Here is a 17,707-nt window from a genome sequence, read left to right as displayed (position 1 = left end):
TGGGGGACATTTATCAAAGTCAGTGTTGGTGCACTGATGCTATACACAGGTTACATGATGTAGTTGAAATGTACAAGTACCAAATTTATTAAATGGTGCAGGGCCTGTGATAAATAGAGGGGAAGAACACATTTTTGTGAAATTTCACTTCAACTGTGAATTTTGTATGACTTTTTTCACCTGTGTGACTTTTGTGCAACTTTTTGGAACTGCTGTCTACACCAGTTTTATAAGCCAGGTCTGGGCTGGTGTAGGTTTGTGGTGTAGCTGAGGTTTATGCGACAAAAGTGCAACTTTTATTAGAGAAACAAATTGTAAATCTCTGACCACTGCAAAGGGAAAATGGAAATGTATGTACAGTACCTAAGTCAATTTCGTCAAAATCCCTTGAGAAAAAAGTTGCAAAGTTTTTGTGCAAGTCTAACATTTGTGCCGCAATGTACACAGAAAACCTCTCTTACAAGCATTGATAAATGTCCCCCCATATCTGAAGTGGCTGACCCTATAATACCTATTCTGATATGTATAAGTCCTTCATCTGTTCTCTTAAAACAGCAATAGCACCATAGGTGGATTTGTTTAGCTAGACTTTCTGAGAAGTACACCTACGTCCATCTATTGATAAAGATCTAAAAGAAAAAATTGTGTAAGTAATGCTCAGGGCTGTGAGAGAAACAAGGCCAAAACTTGGGTAATCCATAAGCAATCTCAGTCTGTAAAGCATATTTCTTTCTAGAAAAATAATTATGTGACAATTATTTATGACTTGTTCATTATGACTGGCTTCTGGGCAGAGCAATATGCCAAGCTAATAATGGCAAACACTAAATATTTTAACCTCTCCAGAGGACTGGACACACAAATCATTAAAAAATAAAATAATGCACCAAGGAGTTATTGTTTTAATCAAAGTGGTTACAATATTTGTGTAAAAGAATATGTTTTGGGGGGAAAGTTGAACAGATGAAAGATGCCTCTAGTACCCTGTCTGACCACGCAAGCCTAGAAGCAAGATAAGATGCAGTTAGACTTGGAGACAGACAGGTTCCATATGGCATCATATGCCCACAGATGTTGCTTCTCAGCTGGTCTAATAAATAATGATAATAATAATAATAACAATAATAATGATGATATAAATACAATATTTAAATAGCACCAACAGAATCTGCCGCTCTTTACCATTTTTGGGATACAAATAAAAACAAGTATCAGACATTATCAGACAGGATGTCCTGCACAAATTGCTGAGCTGTTAGTGAACCTTGTATCACTACTGATTTGGGGCATTTGTGTCGCTCCACAGAAAAGGCAGGATTGAAGAGCTTGTCCTAAGGCCTCCATTTCTAACCTGACCTTTGAAAACAGAACCTGGATTAGTCTCTAAAGACAATATAGTTCCAGTTCATAGAAGTCCAGGTTTCTTGTTCATTACACCACTGCAGACAGAGGTGATGGTGGCTGACTGTCAATGGCGGAACATGTAATGGGCCCCATGACACCAAATTTCCTTCTGCTAAGTGCCTAGTAAGAGACAGGAGTGTGCAATAAAGGTGCCACCTGTGTCTGAAGGATGAACAAGAAAACTGAGGATGCTGCTAAAGCTTGTCGGTGGATCAAACAATCCTATTTCCCGTTTGTCTGTCTGCGCCATTGAGAGCATGTTCGCTGTGTGTGTGCTTTGCCCTCATGTAAACACTTCTAGGTTTGTTACAGTGTGTCTAACCAGTAGTAAGGAGATTACATGAGGAGGAGGTTTGTTACAGTGTGTCACCCCAGTAGTAATGAGATTACATGAGGAGGAGGTTTTTTACAGTGTGTCACCCCAGTAGTAAGGTGATTACATGAGGAGGAGGTTTGTTACAGTGTGTCACCCCAGAAGTAAGGTGATTACATGAGGAGGAGGTTTTTTTTACAGTGTGTCACCCCAGTAGTAAGGAGATTACATAAGGAGGAGGTTTGTTACAGTTTGTCACCCCAGTAGTAAGGTGATTACATGAGGAGGGGGTTTGTTACAGTGTGATACCCAATAGTAAGGAGATTACACGAGGAGGAGGTTTGTTATGGTGTGTCACACCAGTGGTAATGAGATTACATGAGGAGGAGGTTTGCTATATATAGTGTGTCACCTCAGTAGTAAGGAGATTACATGAGGAGGAGGTTTGTTACAGTGTGTCACGCCAGTGGTAATAAGATTACATGAGGAGGAGGTTTGTTACTGTATGATACCCAATAGTAAGGTGATTACACGAGGAGGAGGTTTGTTATGGTGTGTCACACCAGTAGTAATGAGATTACATGAGGAGGAGGTTTATTATAGTGTGTCACCTCAGTAGTAAGGAGATTACATGAGGAGGAGGTTTGTTACAGTGTGCCACGCCAGTGGTAATAAGATTACATGAGGAGGAGGTTTGTTACAGTGTGTCACCCCAGTAGTAAGGTGATTACATGAGGAGGAGGTTTCTTAAGGTGTGTCACCCCCGTAGTAAGGAGATTACATGAGGAGGAGGTTTCCCACAGTGTGTCACTCCAGTAGAAAGGTGATTACATGAGGAGGAGTAAAATGAGTTATGTAATTACAAAGTACAATTGGTCGTGCAAAAAAAAAGCTTTTACGGGTCTGTGGATGGCAAAATTAGTGATAGCTCTTAGAAAGCGAGGAGGAAAAATGTAACCCCTTAAGGACCACTCCATTTTACACCTTAAGGACCAGAGCGTTTTTTGCAATTCTGACCACTGTCACTTTAAACATTAATAACTCTGGAATGCTTTTAGTTATCATTCTGATTCCGAGATAGTTTTTTCGTGATATATTCTACTTTAAATTAGTGGTAAAATTTTATGGTAACTTGCATCCTTTCTTGGTGAAAAATCCCCAAATTTGATGAAAAAAATGAAAATTTTGCATTTTTCTAACTTTGAAGCTTTCTGTTTGTAAGGGAAATGGATATTTAAAAAAAAAATTTTTGGTTCACATATACAATATGTCTACTTTATGTTTGCATCATAAAATTTATGAGTTTTTACTTTTGGAAGACACCAGAGGGCTTCAAAGTTCAGCAGCAATTTTGAAATTTTTCACAAAATTTTCAAACTCACTATTTTTCATGGACCAGTTCAGGTTTGAAGTGGATTTGAAGGGTCTTCATATTAGAAATACCCCATAAAAGACCCCATTATAAAAACTACACCCCCAAAGTATTCAAAATGACATTCAGTAAGTGTATTAACCCTTTAGGTGTTTCACAGGAATAGCAGCAAAGTGAAGGAGAAAATTAAAATTCTTCATTTTTTACACTCGCATGTTCTTGTAGACCCAATTTTAGAATTTTTGCAAGGAGTAAAAAGGAGAAAATTTTTACTTGTGTTTGAAACTAAATTTCTCTCGAGTAAGCACATACCTCATATGTCTATGTTAATTGTTGGGCGGGCGCAGTAGAGGGCTCAAAAGGGAAGGAGCGACAAATGGTTTTTGGGGGGCATGTCACATTTAGGAAGCCCCTATGGTGCCAGGACAGGAAAAAAAACACATGGCATACCATTTTGGAAACTAGACCCCTCGGGGAACGTAACAAGGGGTAAAGTGAACCTTAATACCCCACAGGTGATTCACAACTTTTGCATATGTAAAAAAGAAAAAATACCTAAAATGCTTGGTTTCCCAAAAAAATTACATTTTTAAAAAGGATAATAGCAGAAAATACCCCCCAAAATTTGAAGCCCAATTTCTCCCGATTCAGAAAACACCCCATATGGGGGTGAAAATTGCTCTGCTGGTGCACTACAGGTCTCAGACGAGAAGGAGTCACATTTGGCTTTTTGAAAGCAAATTTTTCTCTGGGGGCATGCCGCATTTAGGAAGCCCCTATGGTGCCAGGACAGCAAGAAACCCCCCAAATGGCATACCATTTTGGAAACTAGACCCCTCGGGGAACGTAACAAGGGGTAATGTGAACCTTAATACCCCACAGGTGATTCACGACTTTTGCATATGTAAAAAAATATATGTTTTTTTTTCCTAAAATGCTTGGTTTCCCAAAAATTTTACATTTTTAAAAAGGGTAATAGCAGAAAATACCGACCAAAATTTGTAACACATATTATCCCGAGTATGGTGATACCCCATATGTGGCCCTAAACTGTTGCCTTGAAAGACGACAGGGCTCCAAAGTGAGAGTGCCATGCAAATTTGATGCCTAAATTAGGGACTTGCATAGGGGTGGACATAGGGGTATTCTACACCAGTGATTCCCAAACAGGGTGCCTCCAGCTGTTGCAAAACTCCCAGCATGCCTGGACAGTCAACGGCTGTCCGGCAATACTGGGAGTAGTTGTTTTGCAACAGCTGGAGGCTCCGTTTTGGAAACAGTGGTGTACCAGACGTTTTTCATTTTTATTGGGGAGGGGGGGCTGTGTAGGGGTATGTGTATATGTAGTGTTTTTTACTTTTTATTTTATTTTTTGGTGGTGTAGTGTTTTTAGGGTACAGTCACACGGGCGGGGGTTCACAGTAGTTTCTCGCTGGCAGTTTGAGCTGCGGCAGAAAATTTGACGCAGCTCAAACTTGCAGCCGGATACTTATTGTAAACCTCCGCCCATGTGAGTGTACCCTATGCATTAACATTGGGGGGGAACATCCAGCTGTTGCAAAACTACAACTCCCAGCATGTACGGTCTATCAGTGCATGCTGGGAGTTGTAGTTTCGCAACAGCTGGAGGCACACTGGTTGTGAAACACCGAGTTTGGTAACAAACTCAGTGTTTTGCAACCAGTGTGCCTTCAGCTGTTGCAAAAGCTACAACCCCCAGCATGTACATTACAGCTGATATCTACCAATATATGGTCACCGTATGTGGGAATATCTGTAGAAGTGGGGGTAGGGGACAGTAGTTACTTCTGTTCTCTCCTTCTCTGGCTACTATATATGGTCCTATATATTCACATCATGATTTAACCTTACACTTAGGGTATATATTCTGTCAAACAGAGATGTCAACATATGCTGCAGTGTAGTGATTTACTTTAGTTGCCTGAACATAGTCAAGGGCTAGTCTATGTTTAGTCCATTTTATGCATATATATGTTTACTTAGTGGTACTAAAAAGTGTGGTCTGCTATACTTTACACTGCTGCAAAGTAAACATATACATTCAGAAAATGGACTAAAACGTAGTCACTAGTTGACTACGATTAGGCCATTAAAGTGAAATAGACCACTGCCAGTACACCACAGTATGTGTTGGCAACCCTTTTTGTATACTCTAAGCGTAAGTTTAAATGATGATGTGAACAGCCCCCTAGTAAAACAACACAGGGGTTAATCTGTTATAAAAAAAAATTGCATACAGTTAGAATCTGTGACTGAGCAATTAGTCTTGCCCTGTTACTAAACTCTTATAAACCGTAGGCAGCTGTATGCCTATGGTGTAAGAATCCTGGAACCGTGCAGGATGTCAAGTTTTAGCTTGGACGTTTTTGTTTTATTATTTGTTTTTTTTACTGTATCTTACCAGGAAAATTTGTGGTTAGGACTGGGCGGGGTTTATTCCCATTTTATGTATCTAGAGATAATATGCACATAGGATATCATATAATGTGATGATCTATACACAGAGTAATCTACTGATATCTGAACTAACCCACTTCTGTGATTAATATTGTTAAATAACTTACTAATACATTATTGTTTTATATCTGACATTATGTCATTGCTATTTTCTTTATATCTTTTCATTGATATTATGGTATGTTTTTATTATTCTTTAATGCAACAAATAAATGTACATATCATTTTTATAATAACTGCGTTATTATTTTATTATATTGCAAAAATTACACTACCACTACTAAAGAACTCGTCGGGCCCAGATATGGGGAATTGCATTGTTTGTATATTTTTGGCAATTCATAATGGTCATAATATTTTTCATATTTTTGTTGACCATAATTAATAATTCATAAATTAGTTATTAACCCCCGACACAGCCAGGAGTCTGGAGCCAAAGTGGGATATATCAGAAGTCAATATATCAGAAAGCAGAATAATCACAAGTCAGAACCAGGATCAGGAGCCAGAGTGAATGTCAGTCAGGCCAGGGACATACATGGAATCAAGATCAGAAACTAAAGAAGGTCAGAAATCACTCAGGTAGAAGCAGTCTGTTGCAGTTAAGTAGACAAGGCCCAGCATGGTAGGGGATGGTATTTAGCAAGTTACCAAGGAAACAAGGAGCTGCACACACACACACACACACACATATATATACATATAAATATGAGGTGTTGCTCTCTGCTGAGAAGCAAGTAGTAAAGTAGGAGAAGGGAGTAGGGTGTACCTGTCCCTCTCAGGTAAGTGATTAACAGCAGGGAGCACGCACTGCCCTACATTTTTTATTTTATTTATTTATTTATTTTTTTTTGGGGGGGGGTTATTTTTTTTTCTCAATAAAAATAATAATCATCATATCACACTCGCATTCACTTACAAAATTAGACCAAATTAACTGAATCCTCATTCAGGACTAACAAAAGTACCAAAGAAAACATAGCAAAACTATCAAATCAGCACACACATACTTAAAGCGAACATAAAAATGGCACATCAAAATAAACATATCATTTAGCACTACCTGGCTATAACTCAAAACCATCCATACTCAGAAGTAGAGATGTGGAAAATTTCATGAGGTATTCGATTTGCAACGAATGCGAATATCACTGCAATTCTATTGTGCAAATCACTTCATTAAACTCTATTTACTGCGGTGTAGGCTCCAGGGCATCTAAAATGGCGGATCCACATGTCAGTACATGGGACAAGGAACGCTGGGAAGGCGGGAAGAGAAGTAGGCGGGATGACCCTGAATCACATGCAGAATGCAGCCTATCAGCAGCCAGTCAGCCCTGTGATGTCACAGCCCTATATATTCGGCAGTCATAATTCCGGCTCCTCACTTCATCACAATACACTGCAGAGGGATCATAGGACGCAGAGCCTGTTTGTGTGTGTGTGTTACAGCAAAGAAAATACAAGAAAGAGAAAAGGGTCGGTGCGCACCTTGTGCAGGTAAACCAGGAGTACAGTGGAGAGAATAGTAGCAAAAATTTGGGCCAGCAAGATGGACCCTTACCTCAGGGTGTTATGCTAAGAGCCTAACACCTATGGTCGCCAGTAGTATATGAGTCGCAGCATCCTGGTTCCTCTGGTGTTTCAGCTGGGAAGTCCAGTGCATCAGTGGAGATAAAAGCCGATCAGAATGATTGTTACGCCGAGCGCTCCGGGTCCCCGCTCCTCCCCGGAGCGCTCGCAACATCCTCGCAACTGCAGCGCCCCGGTCAGATCTGCTGACCGGGTGCGCTGCGATTCCTCTCCCAGCCGGGATGCGATTCGCGATGCGGGTGGCGCCCGCTCGCGATGCGCACCCCGGCTCCCGTACCTGACTCGCTCTCCGTCGGTCCTGTCCCGGCTCGCGCAGCCCCGCTCCCTAGGGCGCGCGCGCGCCGGGTCTCTGCGATTTAAAGGGCCACTGCGTCGCTGATTGGCGCAGTTGGTTCAATCAGTGTGTTCACCTGTGCACTCCCTATTTATACCTCACTTCCCCTGCACTCCCTCGCCGGATCTTGTTGCCATTGTGCCAGTGAAAGCGTTCCTTGTGTGTTCCTAGCCTGTGTTCCAGACCTCCTGTCGTTGCCCCTGACTACGATCCTTGCTGCCTGCCCCGACCTTCTGCTACGTCCGACCTTGCTCTTGTCTACTCCCTTGTACCGCGCCTATCTTCAGCAGTCAGAGAGGTTGAGCCGTTGCTAGTGGATACGACCTGGTTACTACCGCCGCTGCAAGACCATCCCGCTTTGCGGCGGGCTCTGGTGAATACCAGTAGTAACTTAGAACCGGTCCACTAGCACGGTCCACGCCAATCCCTCTCTGGCACAGAGGATCCACCTCCTGCCAGCCGTATCGTGACAATGATCATGTAGAGATGGAACATCGGAAGGAGCTCAGACCTCTGGGTTTCTTAGATAAAATTCTGGTTTATTGTACATAATAATACTACACAGCGGTCCATTCCTAATAGTCTTTGACAGAGTGTAATTTTGTGTTTAGTACACAGCTTTTTTTGGCTGCAGCACTGTTGTGTACTGCTGGTGTTTTACAAAAATATTTTTTTTTTAATGGTACTGTAGCACATTTTTCTGCCCTCATAAGTGCATACCACATATGTACATGTAAGTAGTGTACTATTTTATACCTGTTAATCTGTCCAGGGCCTACATACTGTGAAAGGACAGACAAAAGTAATCACCAGCTGGTGTTTTACAAAAATACAGAGTTTTTAGGTGTACTGTAGCGCATTTTTCTCCCCTCATCAGTGCATACCGCATATATACATCTAAGTAATGTACTATTTTGTACCTGTCAATATGTCAAGGGCCTAGATACTATGAAAGGCCAGCAAAAAGTGCACACCTGCTGTTGTTGTAGACAAATATTGTTTTAAGCGTAGTGAAGCATATAGTAGTCCCCTCATATACGCACTAAATATGTCAGGCAGAGAAGTGTTAGGATGGGCACAGAGGAGTGGCAGAGGCCTAAATCCTTCAGGCAGAGGTCACAGCAGACTAGGGGAAAGTGGCAGCAGGAGTCGCAGTGAGAGGTAGTGTCTCGACCAGCAACCCATCTGCCGTCGTCAGTTGGTTAACAAGGTCATCCACTTCATCACAAGTGACATCTGACACCCCCAGTCAACAGTCGGTAGGTTCCTCAGACACAACCCTCAGTTGGCATGGCCTGGGAGCAATCCCAGTCCTCCCATTGCCTCTGTTCTATGCTGTTCCCTCACCTACAGAAGTATTTTCTGCTGTGGGTTAAGCTCCACTATTCACTGAGGACGATCTAATAGAGGACGGTCATCAGCTACTTCCCAGCCAAGAAGTGGAGAAGACATCCGCCGCTTCCTCCATTAGGCAGGCAAGTAGTGATGAGGAGAGTGATGTGGGAGGCGCTTTTGCCAGGGTTCAAAGTCCTGAAGCAGACACTGTTGAGGAACCTGAGGAGGACATAAGTGATGTGCTGACACTTGTTGATGATGATGATGAAGCCCATCTCAATTGGGAGCCAGGTGCAGAAGAGGCTTAATCATCAGGTTACAGGTTGCCCGTGAGGCAGCAGCTGAGCCAGCAAGGCGGTAGCATGGTTGGCAGTCAGCATGGTGGGAGAAGTGGAAATAGTGGAGCCAAACATGCCCGGGGGAGACCACCTGCTTCGCGGCAGCCTACCATCCCAGGAGGTAGTGGAACAGGGGTTCATGGAGATGGCAGCAGTAACAGTCAATTAGTGCGGAGGATGGCATCTGGAGGAGGTTCACATAGCCACATGCAAGATATGTCGTCAGAAGGTGAAGCGTGGCCAGGGTCCCAATGTGGGCACCACGGCCACCATAAAGTGGCCTGGGAGAACCGTGGCTCCGATATAGTGGTCCAGCCTGCTGCATCGCCCAGTGGCAAGCTGCTCCATCTTTCAGCCAGCCAAGGCTCCACCACCTCAGCCGAAGGCAGCTGTGTTTCATACACTCCTTCTGTCGGTCCAGATGCTCTTGGTCCTCCTACTTCAAGTCAGTCATTCTGCCAACAATCCATCGGCGAAGCCATGTCCAAGAGACAACAGTATGCGCCCACTCATCCAATGGCACAGAAGCTTAATGTGCTCCTGTCTAAGTTGCTGGTACTGCAGTCCTTCCCTGTTAAAGTGGTGGACTCTGCACCTTTCAGAGAACTAATGGCTTGTGCCGAGCCGAGGTGGATGCCAAGCCATCATTTCTTTGCGAAGAAGGCAGTACCAGCCCTGCACAATTTTGTGGAAGAGAAGGGGGTCCAGTCCTTGAGCCTGTCGGTGTGTATCAAAGTGCATGGCACCACCGATGTCTGGAGCTGTAACTACGGTCAGGGACAATTCATGTCCTTTACGACTCACTGGGTTAGTGTGATCCCTGCACAGCCACAACCCCAACTTGGACAGGTCACGTTGTTTCCTCCTCCACGCTCTCAGGCCGTTGGTCCTGTGACAGTGTGCGACTCCGCATCCTCATCCTCCACTGTGTCCTCAGCCTCCACTGCCCAGACAAGTCTCAGTGACCCTTAAGCATACCATGTGTGCAGGGCACGGCGGTGTCACGCTGTTCTTCACATGGTTTGCCATGGCGAAAAGAGTCACACAGGGGAGAAACTGCTAAAAATCATTCGTAAAGAAATCAGAGCATTGCTTACTCCACGAAAACTGGAAATGGGAACCATGGTGACTGACAACGGGAAGAACATCTTGCATGCGCTGCGACTGGGAAGGATGAGCAATGCGCCCTGCATTGCACATGTGATCAATTTGATTGTGAAGCAGTTCCTGAAGTGTCCCCCCCATTTGCAAGACATCCTAACAATGGGAAGGAAACTTTGCATGGTCTTCAGTCACTCATACACCGCAAAACACACCCTCCTTGAGCTGCAGCGTTAGAACGATATCCCCCAACATTTTGTGACGTTGCCACTCGTTGGAATTCCACCCTTCATATGCTAGACTGACTGTACAAACAAAGAAAAGCCTTCACCGATTTCTTGATGATCCATGTGGATAGAGGTACTCCCCTTTGGAACTTCAATGTGAACCAGTGGCAGCTCATACGTGACACCTGCCATTTGCTCACGCCCATTGAGGAAGCCACATTATTAGTAAGTCACAAGGATTATGAGGAAGGCGAGACAGAGGACCCAGACACATCGTGGCAGTATGCAGTGGAGATTGAGGCAGGGAGTCCCTCCGAGTCACTTGCACAAATGGCACAATGCATGTTCACCTGCTTGCGTAGTGACAGCCGAATTTTCACCATTTGGCAGCGGAATGACTTCTGGATCTCCACCTTATTGGACCCTCACTTCCACCACAAAATATTGGCCTTTTTTATACCCACTGAGAGGGAGGACAAAATTAACTACTACAGAGGCATCCTATGTAGTCAGTTGGCCGATGCCTATCGGCGCCATCGTCCATCCTCTCGCAGGTCTGAATCGGGGCCCTCTGAGCTCACCTTCCACTGCCATGGCTGCTGGGGAGGGGTTGGGTGGCAGGAGCAGTACCAGCTCCATCAGCAGCAGCCTGAGTCTACAGTCGCTGATGAGTACCTCTCTTTACCTGCATAGTGAAGCAACTCATCAGCAGCAGGTACACCTGGAGCAGGAACTGAACCAGCAGTTGGTGGCATACCTTGACATGCCCATACCAACACACCTTGAAGATCCGCTGGACTTCTGGGCAGCCAAACTTGATTTGTGGCCGCAACTAACAGAGTTTGCGCTGGAAAAGCTGTCTGGCCCGGTCAGTAGTGTGGCATCAGTGCGGGTGTTTAGTGAGGCGGGGGCCATGGTCACCCAATGAGAACTTGTCTGTCCATGAAAAATGTGGAGAGACTGACCTTTGTGAATGAGGCAGGATCAGCCAGGATTTCCAACCACCAATGCCTGATGCATGAGAGTAGATTGACCATGGTGCCACACCGACACTTCACAAATATGGATAGTGCCAAACAGATTTAAGACGCTGCTCCCCAGTTACAAACATTCCTCCACATCAGACCTTTTTTCACCCACCTTCATCACCGGTTACTGGTATTTCCACCGACTAGACATGTGTGCTTTGTTTCGTTCTGAATCGAAAATCTAACAAATCTTCGGAAAATCCGAAAGTCGAATACGAAACCGAAACTTCGGGGTGCAAATTTCGGAATCGGAACACTTTTACCATTTTGAAACGTACAAAAGTTACGATCGCAAACAAACCGATTTAAAAACAATTGTGCATTCGAACGACCGAAGACACGATTAAACACGTGACTGGCGCTTTCTATCCAGTCACAAATATTTTTCAGCTGCTGGGGGTTGGATTGTGGGTTATCATGTGACTGCTCTTTGTGGGTTAGAGAAGTGGATAGAGAGAGAAGTGTTGTTGAGATCTTTGCTAAAAACTTAGATTCATCTTTGCCATCCTTAGTTTATTTTGTATTTTTTTCACTTATCTTAATTGTAGTGAGTGAGAGGATCTTATTTTGTTTATTATTTTCAGGTTTTTTTTTTTTGCGCTGTGAGATTTGATTTTTGTTCTTTTGCTTTTTTCCCCCCTTCATCATTGTCCTGCATTTGACATTTATTTTCTTATATTGGGGTTTAGTTATTCTAGGTGTTCTTTAGTAAATTCTAGTAATTTTGTGCCACAGGCAGGCATTTTATAATGAATTTTGATGAATGATCAGAAGGGGGATAACATGGGTGGCATCTATGTTTTAGCTGTAGAAAGGATTGACATTTTACTTGTTAAAAATAAGGAAAGATATAATGTCAGTGCTTGAGAGAGATCAGAATATTTGCTCCCGAGTCCCAACCAACTGCTAGGGTTCATACGCCAATGTTGGGCAACACTACAGGATATAAGGGCTTCTAGCAGTGTTTTTCAAACAGAGATTAGAATGCATTTCTCTGTGAAGGAGCCACTTGAAAGTAAGGTGTATTCAAGGTTCTTTTAGAAGGTGATCTCTTGGTTAAAAAATAGACTGTGTATTCAAAACCCAATTGGAGATTTTGGATATTATTTCACTTTTTAAGATTTCATGCAAAAATGAATCCATCAGGATAAGGGACTTTTTTCAAAAGTGACAGGCATGTACTTTTTAAAGAGTACTACGTACTTAACCCTAAGAATGGAAATTCTGCTATGTATGAATAATCGTAAGAAATACAAAGAAATTACGAACAATCGGAAATTATGAAGAATCGGGAAATCAGAATTCGATTCCAATTTCGAATACGATTCCGAATCCGATTTTGAACCCTATTCCAAACCTACAACATAACTAAAAAAATGAAATACGAAATTATATGAAACGTAACTAAACAAATTTTTTACCAGTGCACATGCCTACCACCCACGCACCACTTTTAGGACTCCTGATGCTGCTGCCACCTCCAGGCTGTCTCATTCAGCCACCATATGGTCTCTTCTCATACTTCAGCCAACTCCAGACTGTGTCATTCAGCTACTATATGGTCTCCTCATGCTTCTGCCACCTCCAGGCGGTGCCATTCATCCAATATATGGTTTACTGATGCTTCAGCCAGCTCCAGTCTGTGTCATTCAGAAACTACATGGTTTAGTGATGCTGCTGGGCATAGGAAATTACTTATATATGTTTATGGTAGCACTAGGTACCATACATCTTCAAATTAACTTTCAAAATTCATCTTTTATTCTTAGAGTCTGTGAGGCCCTATTGTCTCTTCATCTGCTGCCAACTCCAGGCTGTGCCATTCAGACACTATATGGTCTCCCCATGCTCCCACAAACTCCAGGCAGTCATTCAGCCACTATATGGTCTCCTTATACTGATGCCACCTTCAGGCTGTCACATTCAGCCACTGTATGGTCTCTTTTAATGCTCCAGCCAACTCCAGGCTGTGCCATTCAGTCACTATATGGTCTCCTCATACTGATGCCACCTCCAGGCTCTGTCATTGTGCTGACATTTGGTCCTTTGCACCCACACGCCGTGGCCAAGACACTAAAACTTGTGAGTTAAAAGTTACATTTAAAAACCCTCAATTTAAATTTAAAAATCTTAAATTTAAAAACCACAACTTTCAATGGTCTCCTCATGCTTCTGCAAACTCCAGGCTGTGCCATTCAGACACTATATGCTCTCCTCATGCTTCAGCCAACTCTAGGCTATGTCATTCAGCCAATATATGGTTTACTGTTGCTTCTGGGCCTTGGTCTGGGCCCAAAATTTTTTTATGGCAGCACTAGCTACCCTAAATCTTCTATTTAAATTTCAAAATTTGTAGTTTTTTCTTAGGAATTGTGAAGCCCTGGTGTCTACTCATGCTGCTACCGCCAACTCCACGCTGTGCTATTTAGACACTATATGGTCTCCTCATGCTTCAGCCAACTCCAGGCTGTGTTATTAAGGCAATATATGGTTTACTGATGCTGCTAGGCCTGGGTCTGGGAATAAAAATGTTGTTATAGTACCACTAGCTACACAAAATCGTCAGTTTAAATTTCAGAATTCATCTTTTAATCTTAGGGATTGTGAAGCCCTAGTCTCTACTCATGCTGGTGCCAACTCCTGGCTGTACCATTCAGACACTATATGGTCTCCTCATGCTGCCAACACCTCCATGCTGTGTCATTCACTCACTATATGGTCTCCTCATGTTGCCAACAACTCCACGCTGTGTCTTCCTGCCACTATAGGGTCTCCTCATGCTTCAGCCCCATCCAAGCTGTGTCATTCAGCCACTATATAGTCTCCTCATTCTGCCAACACCTCCATGCTGTGTCATTCAGCCACTATATGGTCTCCTCATACTGATGCCACTTACAGGCTCTGTCATTGTGCCGCTCTGCGGCAGTGATTCTAAAAGTGATGCCTGTAATCTGCATGTCATACTTAATAACAGTATTATTTCACTACCCCAACACACTCCATATGCGTTATATATACACTACAGAAAACACCTACAAAATCAATAGAAAACCCTAGGAAAATCTTTACACTAAAACTGTCCCCTCACCTCACCACCCTTCCTGTACATGGGTCAGAGTCCATACCATTCGTACAGTTCACAAAATCCAGTCATTAACTGTTCCATGCCAGGTCCCCCAAAGAAGCAAAAACAACACCACCCACAAATACACCCTCCCTACCTAGTCCTCCTCCCAAACAACTTACACACAAACTTACAACCCACTTTAGGCCCAAGTTTGGTTGCCTGTAAGCCCTTCATACCATATCAGCTTAAAACTAGTGTTGCTCGCGAATATTTGCAAAGCGAATTTTATTCGCGAATATCGCATATTCGCGAATTCGCGAATATTCGCGAATATAGCACTATATATTTGTAATTACGAATATTCTTTTTTTTTTTTTTCACAGTACACATCACAGTGATCATCCCTCTCTGCTTCCAGCTTGTGTGGTGTAAAGAAGGCTCTAATACTACTGTGTGAGACTGGCGTGCGAATTTTCGCGAATTTTTGTTTATGCTAATTTTCGCATACGCAAATTTTTCACGTATGCGAAAATAAAACGAGGGTATTACGAATATGGGAATATTCGCGAATATATGACGAATATTCGTCCATATATTTGCTAATATTCGCGAATTCGAATATGGCCTATGCTGCTCAACACTACTTAAAACAAAACAAAACAAAAAGCTAGCGTATCCATGCTTTAGCCCACCACCGGGAAGAAGGGTGGCAGACTTGATACATCTAAATAATTTTAAACTCTTTACCTAACTCCCCCTACAGTTCTCCCTAATTATATCCCTCCATTAAAACAGACCCTGCTCTCACCCTATCTCTATCCCTATAACATTGCCCCTAACCAAAATAAAAGTACTCTACCCTAAAGGTCTATTACCTAGGGCACAACAAAAGAAAACCCTCTCCATTCCATAGAAGAGAAGCCCTACTGGTACCAAGACTGCCATACACCAAAGACCTAATCTTCCCTGATATTCCTACAGACCTCGTGGATGATTTTCTGTTGGGTCGATGCTAAACACCGTATGTAGTACCTAACCAGTAAACTAAGAATAAAGTGTCCCGGTCTCGGCCACCCAAGGTCCTGAATGCCTAATAAGCCTACTCTGGATAGGTAAGGCTGGCAAGTTGACTCCACCCACTCGGTTATAAACCCCTATGTTAAAGGGACAATGAAGCAGGACGTTGTCCTTGCTTTCCCGCCTGTCTCCACACTCTTCTCTGGGACATCCCCGGTCATCAGAGTTCCTGTACTTCAGGTTGTCCTTACACATAGCTTCCCTTGAAAGCAGCGCCAGGCCAAGTCAAAAAACTTCTGGGGGATCCTTTTTTTTATGTTCAAAAGATACAACCCCACCTTCTGATCCTGACCTGGGCAGTCCCTGAGCGCCTTGGCTTCTGGAAGTGGGTCAACAGAACCCGTTTGTCAAGGAACTGCCTTGACTGGGTCCTAATCTCCCACACTCCCAGACCCCACCGATGTATCGCCTTCAGAGTTGGGGTAGCATAAGCCGGATGATATCCATGGGGCCTACGGAGGTCCTTAACTCACCCTCCTCTCTCCCATTCCTGGAAGAAAGACCAAAACCATTCCCTGCAGGAGAGGAGCCCTCTTTTTCCAGAGATTTGTGCTGTTAGCTTTCAAGAAGGTGTTCGTTAAGAACAACACTGGGTTTACCATAGATAAACCCCCTAGTCTCTTCGTGCAGTATGTAACCTCCCTCTTGACTAGGTTCAACCTGTTCCCCTATAACTGTTGGAAAAACAAGCAGTAGATCCTAGATTAGTAAGCCTCTGGCAAGATACATACGCTACCCAGATAGATAAACAAAGAGAGCAGGTAGGATTTAATCATGTGTACCCTTTCCTTGAGGGTCAAAGACCTACCCTTACACTGGTTTACCCTCTGAGTTGCATCCTGGAGCTTACCATTCCAGTTTCTGGTGGGTTAATCATCCTGGTCGAATGTGATGCCTAAGACTTTTGCTGATTTTTTTGGGACCAGAGACTCTAACACTGAATAAATTCCTCAAAATACTGTCTTATCTCTGCTTCCTCCGGGAGGGAAGAATTTAGGTTCCAATAACCTCTGAAACATTCAAGGAAAACAAAATCATACAGTGATCGGAGAACTTGACCTCAACCACAGACACTGTGGAAGACACGGCTTCCTCCTTTAAATAAAACCTATCTAACCTAGACCTGCAGCTACCTCGATGAAAGGTGAAACCTGCATGGTCGGAGGGGCTTCGGATGTGGGCATCCCCTAGCTGAGCTTCCCTAACTATATTATTGAGGGCCACATAGTCATAAGTCAGCTGATTATTGGAATCTTTCCTATCTTGGGACCTCATAACATTATTGAAGGTCCCCTTCAAAAATCACTTGCCGACTCAAAAAAAGAAAGGGCTTAATCTTCATAAAGAGATCCTTATGGCCCCACGTGGTTTGCGGGGCATAGATGTTAATGAGCAGGAGCGCTTGTCCCTTTATGAAGACATCTAAGATCAGACACCTCCCCATTTCTAATTCAATAACCCGTTAGCATTCAACAGGAGCGGTAAAAAGGACCGCCACCCCAATATACAGCTCAGTTGCAAGAGACCAATGGGAGGGCTCACGCCTCCACTCTCTTCTGGCTTTAACCAGAGATGCTAGATCTGACAACCTGGTCTCCTGTAAATAGAAAATGTCGGCTTCAACATGTCCGAGAAAAACAAAGGCTACAAATCTAGCCGTATCTGACTTTATGCTGGCACAATTAATAGATGCCAGCGTCAATGGGGTGAGTGCCGTCAAACAAGGTGATTAAATTAGACGGCCACACCCTTTACCCTTTGTTTCCCTTTCTTTTTAGCCCCCTCATTCCCCGAAGAAGACAGGAGGGCAGGACCACTTTAAGATTTTTTTTACTCTGATCCATTTGATCCCCATCTCCATCAAGCCCGGGTCTAGCCCTCTGAGGAAGGTGCCTAAACAGGACAGGACCCAGTTCCCCTCAGAGGCTCTTTATCCATACAAAACTTCAGGTCTTCACTTAGGCTCCTAAGTTTTCTGCCCAGTTCTTCATACTCCGCCATCTTGGCCTGGATATGAGACCCATAAGTCGCAGAGACTCT

This window comes from Hyla sarda, chromosome 9 (genome assembly GCF_029499605.1).
Source record: "Hyla sarda isolate aHylSar1 chromosome 9, aHylSar1.hap1, whole genome shotgun sequence".
In the NCBI taxonomy this organism is placed as follows: domain Eukaryota; kingdom Metazoa; phylum Chordata; class Amphibia; order Anura; family Hylidae; genus Hyla; species Hyla sarda.
The sequence above is the reverse complement of the archived record's forward strand: the minus strand, read 5'-3'. Positions refer to the sequence as shown.